Raw genomic sequence first — 20,002 nt, forward strand, 5'->3', positions numbered from 1 at the left:
GCCGCAGAGCTACAGAAGGAAACCACCCAGTTCTCCAAACTGTGGTTTATAGAATCTATTAGAACCCTTGTGATTTGGGCTCAGCCTTCAGCATATGCATGATTACTGTAGTAATATTCATACTAATATTTATTTTCCTTTTGCTCAAGTAATTACTCTTTAGAAAAGCTTGTCTGTAAAAAGTGGATTATGTAATTACTTCTCTAGAAAATTGGCTTTCTACTTCCTTTTAGGATTAGTGTTTGAGAAGAACGGGAATCACATTGTGGGACCGCCAGTATTGTGTCAGGCCCTGTCTGGGCCAGTCTGTTTGGCCTTTGCACAGCACAGATGTTGGACCGCCCCCCCGAGCAGAGCTGTGCCTTTGTCGTGGCATTCACCATCAGCCACAGCTTGCAGATCTCCTCCAGATCTTTAGCATTTTGGAGAAAAGTGCATGAAGACTGAGGAATTTGAAAACAAAGTGTACTGGGTCGGCTACCTTTGGTTCATCACTCCTTAACAGGAATTGTTTCAGTGAACGCTGTAGAGGGCCTCAGAGAAAGTCTCTGTGAATAATGTCGGATTTGGAGGGTGGTGACCCTGGTGCTCTTTCCCAGATTGGTCATTTTCAAGGTTTTTATTTTATACCACTCTGCTCTGTCCCCTTCTCTCTAAAGTGATCCTCAGAACACATTTTGGAAGCCATGAAAATGATGGTTCTGGAAAGACACATGACTGGAATGCGACTTAGGATTCTGTCCCTATGGATTACCTGATTGTCACACAGTGACCGCCTCCCCAGAGAGGGCTTTACATCTAGTCAGGGCTGTGTTCCCATATCTGTAGTCACCTAGACTTGGGGAAGCTGGCCTCTTGCTTTCCTGTGGATACTAATCTCCTGTCTGTTGTTTATTCCAGCTGTGTGTCCTGTATGACAGTCTAGGGGGAGGGGACAAGAGTTTGTTTTACTTATTATTTATTTATTTATTTAAAATTGTATTTATTTGGAGAAATTTTATTCACATGGTCTGGAAGCATATTCGGTGAAAAGTTTTTGCCGTCCTCTCTGCCCCGCCATCCCCTCCGCTCCTTTCAGCATCTAGTGCTGTCAGTTTCCCGTGTATCCTTCTGGGGATGTGTTATGCATGTTCAAGCAGATACTAATATTCTTTATGTCCGGTCCTAAAATGGTAGCAAATGTACAATCCTTGGTATCTCCAAGTATACTGTGAATGTGTCTTAAATTCATTGCTTTACATGAAAAATAAGTTGATTTGGAAAATGGCATTTGTTGACTTTCTACTTACATAATTGGGGAAAGGCCAGATGAGAACAGGTGGCTTCTTGCTTGGTAGAGTGCCCTGCACTCCTCAGAGGGTGCGATAATCTTGGTACCTGATACTGCGACAGAAAAACAAAAAAAAAATCACCTCAAGTCCAGAAAACCTTTCTGAGTAACCCAGATTCTTCTTCTCTTTTTCATCATTTCCTCAGAAACTGTATAATTCTCTGGTGAACTGACAGAAAGTTCCAGAATGTTTTTTTTTTCTCTTGCCCCTTCTTGGGGCATTGAAGAGCACCTCCCACCTAGCATGTCCTTGTCTCTGTGCTGGTGCTCACTCGTCTTCTGAGCATGACAGCCTTCAATGGTCTGTTGCTGCAAACTTATCATTTTATTTTATATGGTCTTTTATTGTTACCTACCTCTTCACAACTAGACTGTGAGTTTGAGGACAGACACTCCATCTTACGCTTTTGTATTCCTCACATTTTAAGGTAGGGTAATTTTAGGGTAAATAGTAGTTCATCAATAAACCTTTATTGAATGATGGGTATTTGAATTCTCGTCACCTATTTCTAACTCCCTAGAGATGAGTCTTCCTGGATATTCCTCAGGTACCTTGTTGAACACATCCAAGCCCCTGCTTCCATAATCCCTCTAACCCTGGCACGTGTTCTCTCTCCTGAGGCACTCAAGTTGTTTACTCTTCCTGTTCCCTTGTCTCTAGTCTCTCTTGTCTCATTCTGCCCTTCCCTCAGCCACACATTCATTCATTTGATCAATAAATGGCGCAGACCCCTTGTGATGGTTAGTGTTATGTGTTCCCTTGGCTAGGCTGTAATACCCAGTTATCCAGTCAAGCACCCTAATCTGGGTCTTGCTGAGAAGGTATTTTGTAGATGTGACTAACTTCTGCAATCAGTTGACTTTAAGTAAAGAAGATAATCTGTGTGGACCTCATCCAGTTGGTTGAAGGGCTTTAAGAGCAAAAGGGTGGTTTTCCTGAGGAAGAAGAAATTCTGTCTGTAGACTGCATCCTCAGCTCTTGTCTGAGAGTTTCTAGCTGTCCTCTGGATTTCAGACTTGCCAGCCCCACAGTTGTGTAAACCACTTTCTTCCCTTCCTTACCCCCCTGCCCACTACAGACACACTGCTGGTTCTGTTCCTCTGGTAGAATGTTGACTGATACACCGCTAGAGACAGCGTTTTAGGAAATATGCAGTCTCGCTATTTGCCTGGTTGACAGTCTCCGTTGACTCTCCACTGCCCGTGAAAGCTCGCAGCGCTCACCTGAAATAGAGACTCCTGAACTCTCTGGCTTTAACCTCCCTTTCCATCTTCTTTTGCTTCTCTCTTGAGAACCCTGGTGGTTTATGTTGTAGTCCCCACCACCCTATTTCCCTGCGCTCTACATGCCCTCATCTTAGCTGCTGCTCCAGCTCTCTGGAATGCCCTTCCTCTGCGTCTCCACCTGGCAAACCTCCTCCATGTCCTTTAGGATCCGACTTAGTTTCCATTCCTTCTGAGAAACCTTCCTGACCAGCGACCTCTGACAGTTGGCTTTTTTCTTCTTGATGCTTCTATGACACTAGGCAGTTGTCTCTTTCATAGTATCTACATCAACATTTTTAACTATTTGCATGTCTCTTTCCTTTACTAGACCGCATACTGTTTGGGGGAACTGAGTTTCTGTCTCCTAGAATGTGCATTGCCTTGCACACTTCCTGACAGAGAGTAGACATCATAACTGAGTAGAATGAACTCTGTTCGTTAGTGCACTACTTTGTGTAATTTGCGGGGCCGAGTTCCGTTTTCCCACACGGAGTCGTTGGAGCAAGCACGTGTGTGACCACACCTGGCACCTCCTCTCAGAGCCAGGCGCTGTGTTGTTGGGCGCTGTGTGTTATCCGTCAGTGTTGTTGATTGCTGGCTGGGCAAAGTCTTCTGTTAAATCTTTTACTAAATGAAATTGGAGGTTCCTAAAGTATATTGACTCTTCCAAAGGAGGAGTGGGCCATAAAAACCCTTTTGTAAAAGTAGGTGAAAAATGATAAGTCAGTGAGAGTGGAAATCTCAGAATAATAGTGGTCTTTTAGAGTTTTCTTTCCCCTCTTTTCTCAGGGCAATAGAAAGGTCTTTTATCAAGAGCTGGGATTTTTTTTTTTTTGAGGTTAAAGGGACGTCTTTATATGCAGAAGTAAGGTTATGTTGTGTATCCAGCTGGCTGCCGATAACCTGGGAATTGCAAAATGCACTTTTCTAGTCTTCAGACCAATCTATTACATTATATGTATCTAAATCACTCTAGCTTCTGGTAGCCTCAAGATTTAGACCGGGCTCTGGGTCTGCTGGAAGATAAAAGTGACATTTTTATTTTTATGATCTGAGTATTCCTAACAGAGTTACAGTTTTCAGTGTAATGACAACTTGGTTGCTGATTGTGCTTATATCAATGACACCAGAAGAAGAAAGGAAGAATGCAACTTCTGCTCAGTCTGTAAATGATTTACATTCCGCATTGTTGTCTAGCATTTTGCATGATAATGTTAGCTCTTAAAGGAAGCCAACATGACTTATTAAAAAGAGTGTTACAGATCTTTATTTATTGACATAGAAAGAAGTCATTGATATATTAATTGAAAAAATAGGTTGTAGAACAATATTTTATCTATAGTATGGTATAATTTCATTAGTGTTAAGTTGTAAACATTTAAATAATTATATATGAATTAGAAGACTGGAAGGATATATATGTACATCAAACTCTTAATAATAGTTAAGAAAAGTTTTTCCTTTTTCTTTCAGTTTGAATTTTTTTTTTAGACAATTACCATGCTTTATCAGAGTGAAAAGTCATTAAATTTTTTAGCAGGGAAAACAATCCAAGGACAAGAGGTTAGAAAAAATAGACCAAAATCATATCTTCTGTAAGGGTGGTAATATTATGTATGATTACTTATTTTTCCATCTTTTCCCATATTTTTTAAGATAAGTAGATTACTTTTATAATTAAAAACAAAGCCAACCATGGTTCTTCTAGGTCACTTAGCTCCTGCACAGAGCCTATCAGATATTTGAGTCAAGTGCTTTAATTTAAAATTGTAAATCACATACCAAAAATAAATAAGAAATGTGTATAGTAAGAAGTTAGAAATCAGATAGTCACGAAATGTACCAAATTTAACTCCATGTGAAAGTTGCGTGTTATCTTTTCAGTGTTACACTACAGGAAACTTTGTAACAGTTTGTGCTTCATGAATTGCTGAGTCTTCTGGTCAAAATCATTGGGCTTAAAAGTTGCTGTCAGGCTTCTTGTAATTTTAATGCATTTTTGCAAACAGAAATACTTTGTTTTAATATGAGGTTGGCTGCTTTGGTGCTTCTGTAACCATCTACTTAACTTGGCTAATTTTTTCTCAGGAAGGAAAGATACAAAAAGGACCAAACAGTCTTGTTGCTGGGCCTGTCCTGTTTACAAATGTGTAAATCCTGATAACTCCTTTAGAAAGAGTTCATGTGCTCTGTTCAGAGTGTAGCGGGCTTCGTGCCCACGTACAGGGTTCCTGCCTTGGAGAAGGCGGGGGTCTGCTTTAAGAGCTTTTTGGTTGAGATAAGAGTGTAATGAGACTATTTTAGGCACTCTGGTGCTTATTTCTCTTTTCCTGTAAGGAGACTTGGTATTGTTACTGTGGGCATTAGGTTCCTTTTATTTGATAGTGAAATAGGTAATGGAGGACGCAGGGGTGTTCTCAGCAGACTTGTTCCTTTCCACATCGTGTTCCTTAACTACTTTGACCAAACAGGTGTCATGTATGTTAGGGTAGATATTCTTTTTGAGAGGTTACAGTCATTATTGCCATTTAAGCACTTTTCTATTAGAAAGTCTTTACAACTGTTAAGTCATGTAAAACGTTTCCTGTGTCCCAAGAGGTCCCAGACGTGGAAGTGGTTGAATGTCTATTCCATGTATAGGAGGATAAAAATTTAATTTTTATGTCAGAAAAAAGGAAGGTTTGTATTGAAGGGGTTACGTAAATACATGCCTATGCTTTTCCATATTCCTATAAGTATATGCCCATATTTAAAACATTTGTTATGAAAGTATTAACAGCAATATCAGAAATTCCCATCTTCTGAAGTATTGATTCTTTTATATCATGACAAAAAAATCTTTCAGTAAATCATTCAAATTATGTTTGTATACGATATATTTTTCTGTCACTCATTAGACAGACGTCAGGTGAAAATAGGGGAAGGCTCTTATGGTCTCTGCTCTGTGTCTCTCCGTTCAGTCACACAGCAGTATAGCCACTGACTTTCTTCTGGAAGATAGTGGTGGTCAGCTTGTGCTGGACAGAGATATTGCCCAGGGAGAGATGCTGCTAGATGCTATGCTGCTGGAGGAGCACACATTTATAAACTTTACTTAAAATAGCTTCTTGAAGATGCTTGGAAAACTTAGCTGTTTTGCTGTAGCTGAGGGAATTAGTAGATGGCAAAGCCTGATTTTTGTCATGTGCAAGTACCAGTGTACAAACAAGGCGTGTTCCACTCAAAGCCTCAGGCTGTTTGCATACTTTTAGGGAGGAGTATATATGAGCACAAGAAACGGGCAGTTCCTCATAGGGCTCTGCTGGCTTCCTAGAGATGAGGCGAGTGTACCTGGACTGCTGGACACTTGCCTGATCATTTACTAGTCATGTGATCTTAGCTACATTCTTTCCAGCCTATTAAAGTCTGTTTCTTCATCTGTGCAAATGATGTTAATTCTTATCGCACTGGATTATTGTGAAAATTAAATGAGACAATGTAAGTGCAGACACTTTGCTGGTGCCTAGCCCGCAATGGACCTGAGGTAACTCTTTTCTTTTTCCAACCCTCTGTGGGGTTTGGCTAAGTTCCTTTAATTCAGTCTCTGGCTTCTTGGACAGTGAGAAATGAGGTGGGCTGGGGTCAGGCTGTGGAGGGGCCCTGATTGCCAGGCTGAGACGTTAGCATTTTATTCTGTGGCAGAGGGAAACGACTGAAGGTTCTGAGGGACTCGACATGATCAGATGTGTGCTTCATGAAGGCCATTCTGGCACTGTGTTTCAGATTAGAGTTGGACGCATTTTAGAACTTATAACGAAATAATTATGCAGCAAATATAAGAGAACTTTTTTAAAGATGCACTTTTCATACAGTGAATCATCAGATGATTGGACCTATTGGAAGTGAATAATTCCTGATAGATGAATTGCCCACATTTTCAAGCATGGCATAGCTGCACCTCCGCCTGTAGCAGGAGGTTGAATTAGATAACTGCACTATCTCTATTTATGTTAGATATCTGTGAAATGATTTTATTGTGGATTAACTAACTATAAAATGAAATTTTCCTTTTTCAGGCAGTAGAGAAATTACTGTATAGCCCAGAGAGGTTTTCCCAAGGTTACATAAGTAGGTGGTAGCAGGTCAATGCTATTTATATTTACCATAATGATAATTTTAAGTTATTACATCTTTAACTACGAATGCTAAAATATTCAGAGGATATTTTTATATATCAGATGCAGTGTGATAAAAAAAGGAATGAAAATATCTTGTGTCTCCTATTAAGGGTTTGGGTCGGTATTTTAAAGTAATATACAGAGAAAGAGAGAGAGCTTTAAGGCTCAGCTGAAGACTTAACATTCTTTTTCTGCTCAGTTTGCTTTTTATTTATCTATACGATCAGGGTTTTCCTGGCCTCCAGGTTGTGCAGATGAGCTCCACTTTTATAGAGAACGCTCTTAGAGATGGCTTGTTTGTGAGGGTGTACTGAAAACTGAGTTTCTAAAGGTGTTAATGTGATTTTCTTCCACACAATATTTCTTTTTGTTAAAATATCAATGAAAAGCATCAAATGAACAGATAAAGTTGATGGGGGATAATGTCCAAATTTAGCTGAACACTTTTACTGTGTTAAGAGTTGTTATATTGTGTTGACCTATCATCTTAACACGTAGATGCAGGTATTGGCAAGAAAATAATTTAGGACTTGTCCAGTGTCAGTAAACCTGAAGTTTTAGGAGAAAAAAAAAATCAATATTTAATCTCATTTGTTAAAGAAAATCTTACTGGCACTTGGACCTTAGAATGCAGGAAACCCGAAGAACTTATTGTTAGGGGTTTTACAACTTCCTGATTTTCAAATGCAGTTTTGTTAAGTGTATCTAGTGGACTCTAGAGCTGTTTTCTTGGAACACTTGTGTAAATTGCCAGAGACACTCCTGGCTGGCCTTTGTCCTCATCCTTCTTTTCCTAACTCATGGTAGTGCCTTCCGTGGGTTTCTGACCTGAGGGGATTCTGACCTGGGGGGATTCTGACCTGGGGGGAGTGGGCGGTGCAGGAAGCAGGCGGTGCAGTGGTGAAGCTACACAAGGGGAAGAATGGAAAGAGGCTCAAGGGATTTAGACTCCAGTTGGAAGGTGCCATTTGATTGTTATCTAGCTTTCATAATTGGTGCTTTTGATTAGACCTTGTAACTTACGTTGAGAAAAAAGTCTGACACCGTCTGACACCGGGGAACATGCAGTGCGAGCCTTGGCCGTGGGGTGCCCGCCGGGCGGCTTCCTCCGACAGCACGCACCCAGTGAGTGCTTGCAGACGGGCAAATCCACGTTAGACATGGACCTCCCGTTTCTGTTTGGGCCTTCCAGTCTGCACAGAAGTGAGAACTAATGACAGAAACTGGTAGCATCAGGCCAGTTCTGGGTTACCAGGTCATTGGGGCCTTCTGAGGCAAGAGCCCTGGCCTCAGGCTCGGGAACCCTCCAGGCTCTGCTTCTGGAGGGCTGGGGGCGGGGGTGCAGAGCCAGAGAAGAACTGCTCCACACCAGTTCTTTCAGCTACGCTTGTGCAAGTGGAACGGGATCATTCTGCTGTTCTGTTTGCTGCCCAGTTCAGGATGAGCGCAGTGATACTGTGCACAGAATTTCTAAGGTTAGGGTTTAAGAGCAGGACCGTTTGGGCCCAGATTTACTCTGTGGGAAGACAGAATCAACTGAAAAGTTCCTTCCTAATAGATGCAGAGGGGAAATCTCTTCTTAGGTCTTCACCCATCCTTGTAAAAGTGCCTTTCCAGGCTCAGTTTGACTCTTAGGAAACTACTTAATTTCTATTGGACTTTACCTCATGTATAAAATGAGGAAGTTAACTAAGTGATTTTGAATATTCTGGTCTGACCTTGGATTCGTTTGAACCCCTCCCTTGCCTAAGGAGTCAGCTAGTCACCAAGAACCATAGATAAGACTCACAGATAGGCCACTAATGCCAAAGCTGCATTTGTCAAGTTGGCCTGAGGAATTCAGCTGCTTTACTTACAGTGACATTTATAGTTAACATGGTAGAGGGCTGGAGACTGCAAACTGAAGATGCAAATAAATGGACTTCTGTATGCTTGACAGAGGAGACCTGAGGACAGGCATTCTCATTCTGGGTGCCATAGACAGGGCTACATGACTAGTACCTGCATCAGCTATCAGAACAGTTTCAGGAGGCATTGAAAATAAGGTAGATAAAACTGTATCTCTGGAATATTTGTCAGGTGGTTTGAGTAGGTAACAAAACTAGGAAAAAGAACATGATATTATATAAACTTGCATTTAGATGCCACGGTCAAATTCTGTTTTTCTCATTACCCGTGAGTCAGCCCACCCACTATTGCTCTCTTGGTGAACTAGTGTACTGTAAGTCAGGGGAGAATCCCATCTCTCTATTCAAAATTTAGGCAGCACTTCTGTGCGTTCTTAAGGCCAGCACGAAGGTCTAGAAATAGTTTTTTTCTTATCTTCTCAGTTATATGTGTGTGTGTGTGTGAGAGAGAGTATGTGTGTGTGTATACATACTTTTTTGGGTATGTGTAGTAGTAAAACACTGAACATAGGAGATTTCAAGATTATACAACGTAGAAATTAGCAAAATTAAAAGCTCTTAAAAATGCTACCATGTTCCATAGTGATTCTCTTTGTCTGGATAGCTTGAAACCAGCAAGATTAGATGCTCAATTTTAGCTTGTGTTATTTGAGTACCAGTGGTGAGAAGGTTTTAATGGAAAGTGGTGGTGGGTTTTCTGGAAAGAGAGTCGGTGCCTCACAGAGGAGTGCTTTCATATAGAAAGATACTTTGAAAGAATGAGGTGTCACTGGGACACCAGCCATTCTTTCACTGAGTCTTTCTCCAGTATGACCCCTTACTGAGGGTCAGTTACTGCCCTCTGCCATGTTTGAGAAGGGAAGTGGGTGTCTGTAGGGTTAAGAGACATTCCTGGGCTCCTCTAGCCTAGCTGTGATAGAAACACCCCAGCGCTTCTTCTGGGGCCCCTGCTTTCCTGCCTAACATGTTCATACCCTCAGCAGACCGATGTGCAGGGTCAGGAGAAGCTCCCATTCCTGCCTGACCACTGATTGGCCAATGCTTGAATGAGGATATTTGAGCTTTGCACTGCTACCATTGAAATTGCTGAGACTTGTTTGTTGTCTGTATTTAACAAATGTTAATGAGGGTTGGAACCCAGCATTAAGTGACTGACAGGGCTATGGAACTTTTCTGGACGACTGTCGCAGATAACTTTCATGGCGTTTATTACAAAAAGGGTTACACCCAGAATACTTTTGTCATTCAGAATGACTTTTAAGGAACAAGTTATGGATAAGCTTTAAATATTTTAATTAGAGGTAGAAATGTTATGTGGTAGGCAGGTGTAAGGACCATGAAGAGACAATGGTAAGAACTGTTGAACTCATTGCATTGGGGAAGCTCTGTCCTAAGCTTTACCTGCTTTACCACATTTCATCCTCATGGCAGTCCTGTGAGGTAGGTCTTGGCATTATCTCCATTTTACAGATAAGAAACTGAGACTCACAAGCTCAGGCTACTTGCCTAGGTCACAGGGTCACTGAGTGTGAAGCTGCGATTCTCACCTCTGTGTCTGACTCCACAGCCACACTGTGCTGTTAGCCCCCGTTACACCATATCTCCTGCCAAACCAGGATGGGAGGCACCAAATTCAAGTTTTAGGAGTTTTTAAGTTAGGAAAATTAAAAATTTTCCTGCTGTGTGAAGTATCCCTTGTTGCTTCATGTTTTAGCTCTGTGAATTTTAGTATATATTTAATGTGAGAACTGAAAAGAAAGAGGAATTGCTACTTTTGTTCTTTTTAGTCAATTCTAAGGATTTACTGTTACATTATTGGTTTAGTTATGTATCTGTGTACATATGAATGTTTCTTAATTCTATTGATCAAAATAGGATGTGTTGCAAGAAATAGGACATGGTAAAATTAGAAATTGCTTGGTACCACCAAATTAACCCACAATTAATTAAATTAAAGCACATTCTTTGAAATATAATTATCTTAAGCCATTAGACTTCCCAAATATTTGGACACAAGAGAAATTGTGGTGGGTTTTTTTTTCTTTTTTTCTAAAAATTGTGCCATGGTAAAGCAGAGCTCTGGTTGATGTGAGTGTGGTGTTAGGCATTAGCAGTACTGCCCTCTCTGTTTGCTCACTGGACAGCACACAGCCCCAAGGAAAGGATGGTTGAGAAATTGTGTTTAATATTTCAATCTATGTCACCTCAACTATTCCTCCTATCAGTCAGTCATCTTAAGTTTTTTTAGGCAGAAGAGCTTTTTATTTATTTCTTTTAAAGTGAAATCATTCATAGGAATATTGCAGTTATGAGAGAAGGAAAATACAGACCCAGAACTTCTAGTTGTTTGGGTTTTTTTTGAGAACTCTTTTTTCACAGATTTTTATTGGTGTTGTGGACTATCATCAATTCAGTTAAATGCCTTATTTATTTTGTAGCCTGATTCCTCTCTTGTAGCCTGATGCCTCTCAGGTTTGCCTTTCTCTTTCGGTCCCTGGGCTTTCCTGACTGGCGTTAAGGACCGTTTGAAGCAGAGTGGGAGGAAAGTGGTTCATTACAAGCAGTGACAGAAGAGGCACAGAGAGCATTTGTTTTGGTCCCATAAAACTAGAACATGGCCTTGAGCATCTGTGAACGTCTGGGTGTTAAATTCAGTTTTCTCCAGTTTTCCTTAAATGGTCTTTTGGATGTGAAAACCATCCCCATCCATAAGACACTGGTGAGGATATTCTACTTCATGATTGTTGAGACCCAGCTAGGTTGCCAATGGAAGGAAGGATTGCGGGGAATGGTGGGAGACATTGCAGGCAGAAGCTGGAATGATGTCCCATGATTCTTAGGTAACATTGCATTGTTTTCTCCTTGTTCTAGCTCACATCACTCAGATCTCAGGCATGTCCTTTGACTCTGACCGAGCTCTTTTCACCAGGTTCCTCCGCACGTCCTCAGCAGCTCTGCCCACACAGTAAGTGTGTGCCCTTTGGCCCTGGCTGCTGTCAGATCCTGGGCTGTGAGCAGAGAATTATCTCCTGCTTTAGCTACAGAACGTGTACCTAAGGAGAAAGTCACCTGAGACTCCAACATTTATAACTTGGACTGAACATTAAATCTCTTTTATATGGAGTATGTCTCACTTATTTTTCTGTTGTAATATGTATAAAATCAGTAGCCCTGATAAAAATGACTAATAGAATTTTTGTTGTTGCTTTCCAATATTTATCATGCACACACCACAAAGTAACTTACTAAAAGAAATGTCATGATGATATGGTACAGATTTCCTTGCTACTAGGTCTGTGTTTGCTGTGAACATAATGATTAGCATTCAACAACATTTGGACACAGTTTCATGGTGTATATCCATATTCAAGAGGCAAAGTTAAATGTCATGTCTTCAGTTGGTCAGCAATTAATATTAATAAAAATCTAGCAGAGGTTTTTTTTTTTTAAACCTGGGAAAAAATTTGTAGCTGAAGAATTTTTTACAAAATTTTATTTTTCATTTTGTTTAAACTAATTTCTAGACATTTGGCTTGCAGAAAACTATGATTTTGGTTTTGTAATAAAACCGTTTTGTCAGCAAAGAGCATTAAAATTCAGACTTCTGCTTGTGTCATATTTCAGACTAAAGACATTTTACAATCAAACCAGGAAACTGTGAGGATAGAGATTTATAATGGAAATGTTGATTCAGTTTGAGTTGAAGCCAAACATTCATGAGGGAAAATTAGATTAAACAGTAGATGTTTAGAGAGACTTTAAATTATGACAGCTTTAAAAAAGACACATGTTGTGGCTGTTTCCGGGCTCTGAGCATGCTCTCTCTGGCAGACTTGGAACCTTGCTCCTTGAAGTTTCAGCCATTTATTAAACTCTTTTATCTTTCTTTGGACTAGTGGACCCAAAACTTATAGCTTGGAGTCTGGTGATTGGGAACTGTATCTTATACGTTACTGTAGGATCAAAACCTGATGTTGTCGGTGGAAGTAATTCTGTCCTGTCATACTATATTATGTTTATGAGTGTAAATTGCCATTTTAGATTGTGAGTATAAAGCTACCGGTTACAACTGATTTATTCCATTTGTTAAAGCCTAACAGACAGTCTGTGCAACTAATTTATTTTCATATACTGTTCAAATAGGAGGGGGGGAAAGTGCTTGAAGTTGTGAGAAGCTGGAATGTATGAGCTGAGGGAGCATGGTAATGGGAGGATTCATTGAGTGGCTGGATGTAAATGCTAGAATGGCGAGTCTTCTCAAAGATCCAGCACCGCTGGACCCTGCCTGGCAGGGACTAGCAGGACCTCTCCATGGTGGTGAATGTCTGAGCCTAATGCAGGCATCTAGGGTCAGTGAGAATGCTCTTGCTGTAGGAGCTGCCCCTTATCAGATAGATGATTTGCAACCACTTTCTCCCATTCTGTGGGTTGCCTTTTCATGTCACTGTGTTGATAGTGTCCTCTGATGCACAAAAGGTTTTGATTTTGATGACGTCTAATCTGTTTTTGCTTCTGTTGCCTGTGCTTTTGATGTCATATCCAAGAAATCGTTGCCAAGCCAGCGTCGCAAAGCTTTGCCTTATGTTTTCTTCTAAAAATTTTATAGTTTTAGCTGTTACATTTAGGTCTTTGATCCATTTTGAGTGAATTTTTGTATATGGTGTAAGGTAAGGGTCCGTCCTCATGCTTTTGCGTGTGGGTATCCAGTTGTTCCAGCACCATTCGTTGAGAAGACTGTGCTTTCCGTCTTGAATAGTCTTGACACCTTCATCGAAGATGGTTTGACTACATACGCAAGGGTTTATTTCTGGGCTCTCTATTCTAGTCTCTTGGTCTGTATGTTTGTCTTTTTACCAATACCACACTGTTTTGATTACTGTAGCTTTGTAGTAAGTTTTGAAATTAAAACATGAGAGACCTTCAGCTTTGTTGTTCTTTTTCAAGATTTTTAACTGTTTTTGAAGTCCCTTGAGATTCCCCAAATTTTAGGGTGGATTTTTCTGTTTTTGAAAAACATGTCTTTGGGATTTTGGTGGGGATTGCACTGCATCTTTAGATCACTTTGGGTAGAATTGACATCTTAACAATATTAAGTCTTCCAATCCATGAACTCGGAATGTCTTTATATTTGTTCAAGTCTAATACTTTTTAATATATATTCCTTGATGACAAGAGTACAGTCTTGAGTGTAGCCATGCAGACTTGCTGTTGGATTCTTGCTCTGCCACTTAACACATTGTTCGACTTTAGGTGAGTCTCTTAGGTGTCTCCGAGCTGTGATTTCCTCTTTTTTAAATGGAAGTCGTGTGAATGTTATATATTGCATATCAAGAGTGTAGCAGAGTATGTGTGATATCTTTTTCTTCCCTTTGTGCCTTTCTGCCTAATGTGGACATCTATATGTGCACCAACTTTGTCCTCTGTGATTTAATCAGTGCTTTGCATGTTACCTCTCACATTTTTAGACTGAACACTGACCCCAGGATAGCTACTCTCACTTCAGATCTTATCTCTGGTTTCTCACCAGTTTACCCTTCTCAGACTCTGACTCTAGCTTCAGACCAGTGGTAACTGCACCCCAGCTTTCTGTAGGGATCATTGCCCTGCCGAGCTCTTTAGTCTGTGTGCCTGGGCCACCAGGGATCCAGCGCTTGGTCAAATGTGTACTTAGACGGATGTAGTCATAGGGCCATAGGGAAGGGGGTGGGGGTGTCTTTAAAGGGCAACCCCTAATACTGCTTTTGAATTAATGGTTTAATTACCCCATATGCTTGTGTAATGTTTGATATTTTCCAAAGTACTTTCCTACCTGATGGATCTCAAAGATGACTCAACAGCTGAAACACCTGAGGGACTTGTTAAAAACACTCTGGGGGCCCCACGCCCAATCTTATGAGTCAGAGTTCCCAGGAGAGTGGAGAAGGAATTTATGTTTTTCACAAACTCTCCTCAGCCGATTTTCCGGCAACTGGCCTGGCACTGGTCCACAGACAGGCCTTTGGGAACCCCTGACCCACCCCCCTGCCAGTTCTGGATGTCATATTCAAAATCCGCCAAGCCATCCCTGGACACAGCTAGTGAGAGATGAGAGCACTGCACCCCGGTAGGCAGGGTTTGTCCTGACCCTGTCTTATCTCCTGTTCTCTGCTCTAGGGACCTGACTTCCAAAGTCCTCCTTAGCATTTCTCCTATGGTGAAAATAGCAATCCCCTTGCCCTGCTCTACCTCCAAGCACTTAACGTGGACATGCAGTCCAGGCTCGGTTTTGCTTTGTTTTTTCCTGCATGAGTCTGGGTATTTGTTCATATTGGGTCGTGTAGCAGCTAAGCCTCAGCATCATTTTTCAAAATGTAAATTCCAGTTCCCTAGATATTGCAGCTCATTTTAACAAGTTATTGTAGAATGTGCTTTATTGCCCTCAAAAAGTATGTAAACAATTTTGGAAGCTAAGTTTACTTTTCATCCCCCACTCCTGTAAAAACTGCACAAAAATGCAAGGCAAGTCAGTACAGTCATGCATCGGTTAATGGAGGGGATGCATTCTGAGAAATGTGCCTTTAGGTGATTTCCTCATTATGTGGACATCATAGAGTGTACTAACACAAACCTAGATGGTGTAGCCTACTGCACAGCTAGGCCATATGGTACTAATCTTATGAGACCACTGCCATATATGCGGTCTGTCATTGACAGAAATGTCGTTATGTGGCACATGACTGTGTTTGTCATGTGCCAAAATGAACTGAACACATAATTGAGTTTATAGTAAGGAATGATCAGCATGAGCTGGAGGATTTGAGACTCAACCTGGAATGATGACAGCAACAAAAATAACTATTAGTGTTTATCAAGTTCTTACTGTGTTTCAGGCATGTGCTAAGCATTTTGCATACATGATTGTATTAGACCATAAAACCCTGCTCCTCCTATAGTTTGCTCCATCTTAATAAGGGTCAGCTGCATCCTTCCTGTTAATTAACCCCAAAATCCTAGAGCTTTCCTTGATTTTTCTTGCTCTCTGTCATCCTGCTGTGGTGGTTCATCAGCTGATGCTACCAGTTCTACCTTCTCATCCGAATCCAGATTCTCCCATCCAGAGTCTGTCCATTCTCTCCCTCTTAGCTGCTACCCCATAGATCTAGCCCCCTCCCCCTCCCCTGCCTGGGTGACTGCAGTGGCCTTACCATTATCCCTCTTTCACCTTTGCCCAGTAGAGCCTATTCTCATTGCAGCAGACAAGGTGACTGTTAAAACCTGAGTCAGATCTCAGCACTCCTCTGCTCAGAACCTTCCAGAATAAAAGCCCTCCATGATCTGGCCCCTGCCACCTTTCCAACCCATTTCCTGGTATCCTTGCTGTTCTTTGAATGTGCCAGGCTGCTCCCAAATCCGGCCTTGTTTTCCCTTGTAGGAGCTCTTCTCCCCTCCCTCCTCCTGTCTCTCTCTGTGGCTCATGCCCTCATCCTTCCCTCCAGGTCTTCCCATTAGTTACCTTACCCTTCTGTTAGCATTCACAGCTGTCCCCAAACATCCCCACCTCTCTTATGCTGTTCCTGTATGGCACTCACCCTTGACAGGTTATGTGTTTATTTGTCCCTCTTTCTTATATGACTTTTTCTGCCGGAACATAAGTTCTGTGAAAGCAGGACTTTTCTCATTTGTTCATTGGTGTGTCCTCAATCCTAGAACAGTGCCCGGAACCTAGTAGGCAGATGGTGTGAGTCTCTGTTGAATGCATACATTACCACCTCTTTACAGGTGATGAAATGGAGATTCTAGGGGTTTAAGAGGTTTACCCAGGGGAAGCTCTGTGAGTGACTAAGCCAGGATTTGAACTGAGGTCTAAGGTCAGTGTTTGTGTTCTTAACATCACAGAAGAGTTGTGATTATGGAATAGAAAGGGTGTTCTGGGGAGGGAATCCAGAAGGTGGGAATGGGTCTGGTATCTTTGGGACAAAGGGAGGAGATTTTAAGGGTGGTCTTGGTAGAATGGAGCTAAATTTGGGCAGTGCCTTAAACGTCATATTGGGGACTTAAGAAGTTTTATTTTAAATTGGGGATAATAGTAATTCCTACTACATAAGGTTACTGGAGTTAATACTTGAAAAGTAGTTAGAAGGTGCCTGGTATATAGAAAGTGCTCAATAAATGTTACAGTTTGGAATATATGTGTTTCAACAGCAGAGCAAACCCGGGCTACTGTCCCCAGAGTAGAAACTTCCAGTGTTTTGGACTCATGTAAGTGGTTTCTAGAATATTCCCAATTTCAGATTTCATTTTCTTTAAGTAAAAAGCATTGTGAGTAAATAAATTGCCTGGCATTCAGCTGTTAAATCTGGGTGAAAGATATTTCAATACTTGAGAAAGGGGAAAATAGATTTTAGAGTCCTGCATTTAACTTTATTTTTCATCTTTTAGAATTGTATTTAAACCAGTAGTGTCTAATTCTAGTTGTGCATGAGAATCACTTTTTAAAGCTATGGATTCCAGGATCTCTCCAGGCCTCTGAACCAGAATCTTGGTGCTAGAGCCCAGGAATCAAGGTATAAATGTCTCTTATGTAATTTTGAAAATTGGGAACTACTGGTCAAAACTACCCCAACTTCTTTCTTAGAGAAAAGGAATATTTACTTTTTGCTCAGAAATTGGTTCTTAGGTTTTAAGAAACCTTCTAGTTGTACTGCACCTTTATGGAGGGAATTAGGCCTGTGCTTAAAGAAAAATCGTGGCTACAATATGAAGGGAACTATAAATGCAAGTAGAACAACTCCCCCAGACGTGATGAGAGTTCTGGTTAAACAGGAGAGGATACAGGAAAAAGAGGCTGATTCACCTTCAGTGACAAAGGGTCAGAAGGAGTTCTGCTTGAATCACCAGGGAGACTCATACTGAAGGCTGGGAACCAGCACTTCTCTCCCAAATGGCCCAGGTTGGTGGTGCAATGAAGCTTCATGTTGCTTATGACACACTGCGTAGGCAAGGCAGCCCTCAAGAGTGTAAAACAGACCTCTATGGCTTGCTGTTGGACAAAGTTGGCAACACCTATTTTTTTTTCCCATGAGAAAAAAAGTAAAATTTGCAACTCTTTACTCCTTGTGTCTGAGGAAAGACAGAAGGGAATTGTGATGTCTTATTCACCATTCTGTAGTAATGCCCCTTGCTCTCACCGGTTTTATAGATGTGTGTGTTTATTTGTTCTTCTTTCTTGTATTTATTTATTTTTAAATTTTATTATATTGAGGTCGTTGTGAAATTTCAGGCGTACATTATTATTTATCAGTTTTTGTATAGACTGCATCGTGCTCACCACCAATAGTCCAACTTTTTTTAAATTACTTTATTGACTTCATAATAGTTTATAACATTGTGAAATTTCAGTTGTACATTGTTATTTGTCAGTCACCATATATATGTGCCCCTTGTACCCCTTATGCCCACCCCCCAACCACCTTCCCCTCTAGTAACCACTGATCTGTTCTCTTTGTCCATGTGTTTGTTTATTTTCCACATATGAGTGAAATCATGTGGTGTTTGTCTTTCTCTGTCTGGCTTATTTCGCTTAACATAAAACCCTCCAGGTCCATCCATGTTGTTGCAAATGGGACGATTTTGTCTTTTTTTATGGCTGAGTAGTATTCCATTGCATATATACCACATCTTCTTCATCTATTCGTCAGTCAGTGAGCACTTGGGTTGCTCCTACGTCTTGGCTGTTGTGAATAATGCTGCAGTGAACATAAGGGTGCATAAATCTCTTTGAATTGTTTATTTCGAGTTCTTTGGATAAATACCCAGTAGTGGGATAGCTGAGTCGTATGGTATTTCTATTTTTAATTTTTTTGAGAAATCTCCATACTGTTTTCCATAGTGGCTACACCAGTTTCCGTTCCTACGAGCAGTGCATGAGGGTTCCCTTTTCTCCACAACCTCTCCAACATTTGTTATTTTTTGTCTTGGTATTTATAGCTGTTTTAACAGGTGTAAGGTGATATCTCATTACAGTTTGGATTTGCATTTCCGTAATGATTAGTGATGTTGAACATCTTTTCATGTGCCTATTGGCCATCTGTATATCTGCTTTGGAAAACTCTGTTCATATCCTCTGCCCATTTTTTGATTGGATTGTTTGTTTTTTTGTTGTTCAGTTGTATGAGTTCTTTACATGTTTTGGAGATTAACCCCTTGTTGGATATATGATTTGCAAATATTTTCTCCCAGTTGGTGGGTTGTCTTTTTGTTTTGTTGCTGGTTTACTTTGCCTTGCAGAAGCTCTTTAGTCTGATGTAGTCCTATTTGTTTATTTTTTTCTTTTGTTTCCCTTGCCTGAGTAGACGTGGTATTGGAAAACATGCTTCTAAGACAAAGAGTGTACTGCCTATATTTTCTTCTAGAAGTTTTATGGTTTTGAGTCTTACCTTCAAGTCTTTAATCCATTTTGAGTTAATTTTTCTGTATGGTGTAAGATAGTGGTCTACTTGCAGTCTTTTGCATGTGGCTTTTCAGTTTTCCCAACACCATTTATTGAAGAGACTTTCCTTTCTCCATTGTATGTTCTTGGCTCCTTTGTCGAAGATTAGCTGTCCATAGATGTGTGGGTTTATTTCTGGGCTTTCAATTATGCTCCTTTGATCTGTGTGTCTGTTTCTGTGCCAGTACCATGCTGTTTTTTTTTACTGTAGCTTTATAGTATATTTTGAAGTCAGTGATTGTGATGCCTCCAGCTTTGTGTTTTTTCCTCAGGATTGCTTTAGCTATTCGGGGTATTTTGTTGCCCCATGAATTTTAGGATTCTTTGTTCTATTTCAGTGAAGAATGTCATTGGGATTCTAATGGGGATCATGTTGAATCTGTAGATTGCTTTAGGTAATAGGAACATTTTAACTATGTTTATTCTTCCAATCCATGTGCATGGAATATCATTCAATGTCTTTATGTCATCATCGATTTCTTTCAATAGTGTCTTATAGTTTTCATTGTATAGGTCTTTCACCTCCTTGGTTAAATTTATTCTTGGATATTTTATTCCTTTTGTTGCGACTCTAAATGGGATTGCATTCTTGAGTTCTCTTTCTGTAAGTTTGTTACTAGAGTATGGAAATGCAACTGATTTTTGTAAGTTGATTTTGTACCCTGCAACTTTGCTGTAGTTGTTGATTATTTCTAATAGTTTTCTAATGGATTCTTTAGGGTTTTCTATGTAGAATCATGTCATCTGCAAACAGCGAGAGTTCCACTTCTTCCTTTCCAATTTGGATCCCTTTTATTTCTTTTTATTGCCTAATTGCTCTGGCCCAAACCTCCAGTACTATGTTGAGTAAGAGTGGTAAGAGTGGGCACCCTTG

General features: G+C 40.5%; 1 protein-coding gene and 1 non-coding gene across 7 annotated transcripts in view; one reads left to right on the plus strand and one right to left on the minus strand.

The window, feature by feature from the left end:
• Window positions 1–20,002, plus strand: part of SIPA1L2 (signal induced proliferation associated 1 like 2) — a 217,715-nt gene that overhangs the window by 71,395 nt on the left and 126,318 nt on the right. Inside the window, exon 3 of one of the 6 annotated variants that reach the window (XM_058543017.1) lies at window positions 11,532–11,625. The exons of the other annotated variants lie outside the window; for them this stretch is intronic. The gene's annotated coding sequence lies outside the window, so the exon portion shown is untranslated. The remainder of the gene's footprint in view (window positions 1–11,531; window positions 11,626–20,002) is intronic. 6 annotated transcript variants of the gene reach the window in all.
• Window positions 10,706–10,829, minus strand: LOC131407775 (U4atac minor spliceosomal RNA). The gene has a single exon (XR_009220640.1). It is a non-coding gene; the product is annotated as a U4atac minor spliceosomal RNA (small nuclear RNA).

The sequence above is a fragment of the Diceros bicornis genome, chromosome 6 (genome assembly GCF_020826845.1).
Source record: "Diceros bicornis minor isolate mBicDic1 chromosome 6, mDicBic1.mat.cur, whole genome shotgun sequence".
Classification (NCBI taxonomy): Eukaryota; Metazoa; Chordata; class Mammalia; order Perissodactyla; family Rhinocerotidae; genus Diceros; species Diceros bicornis.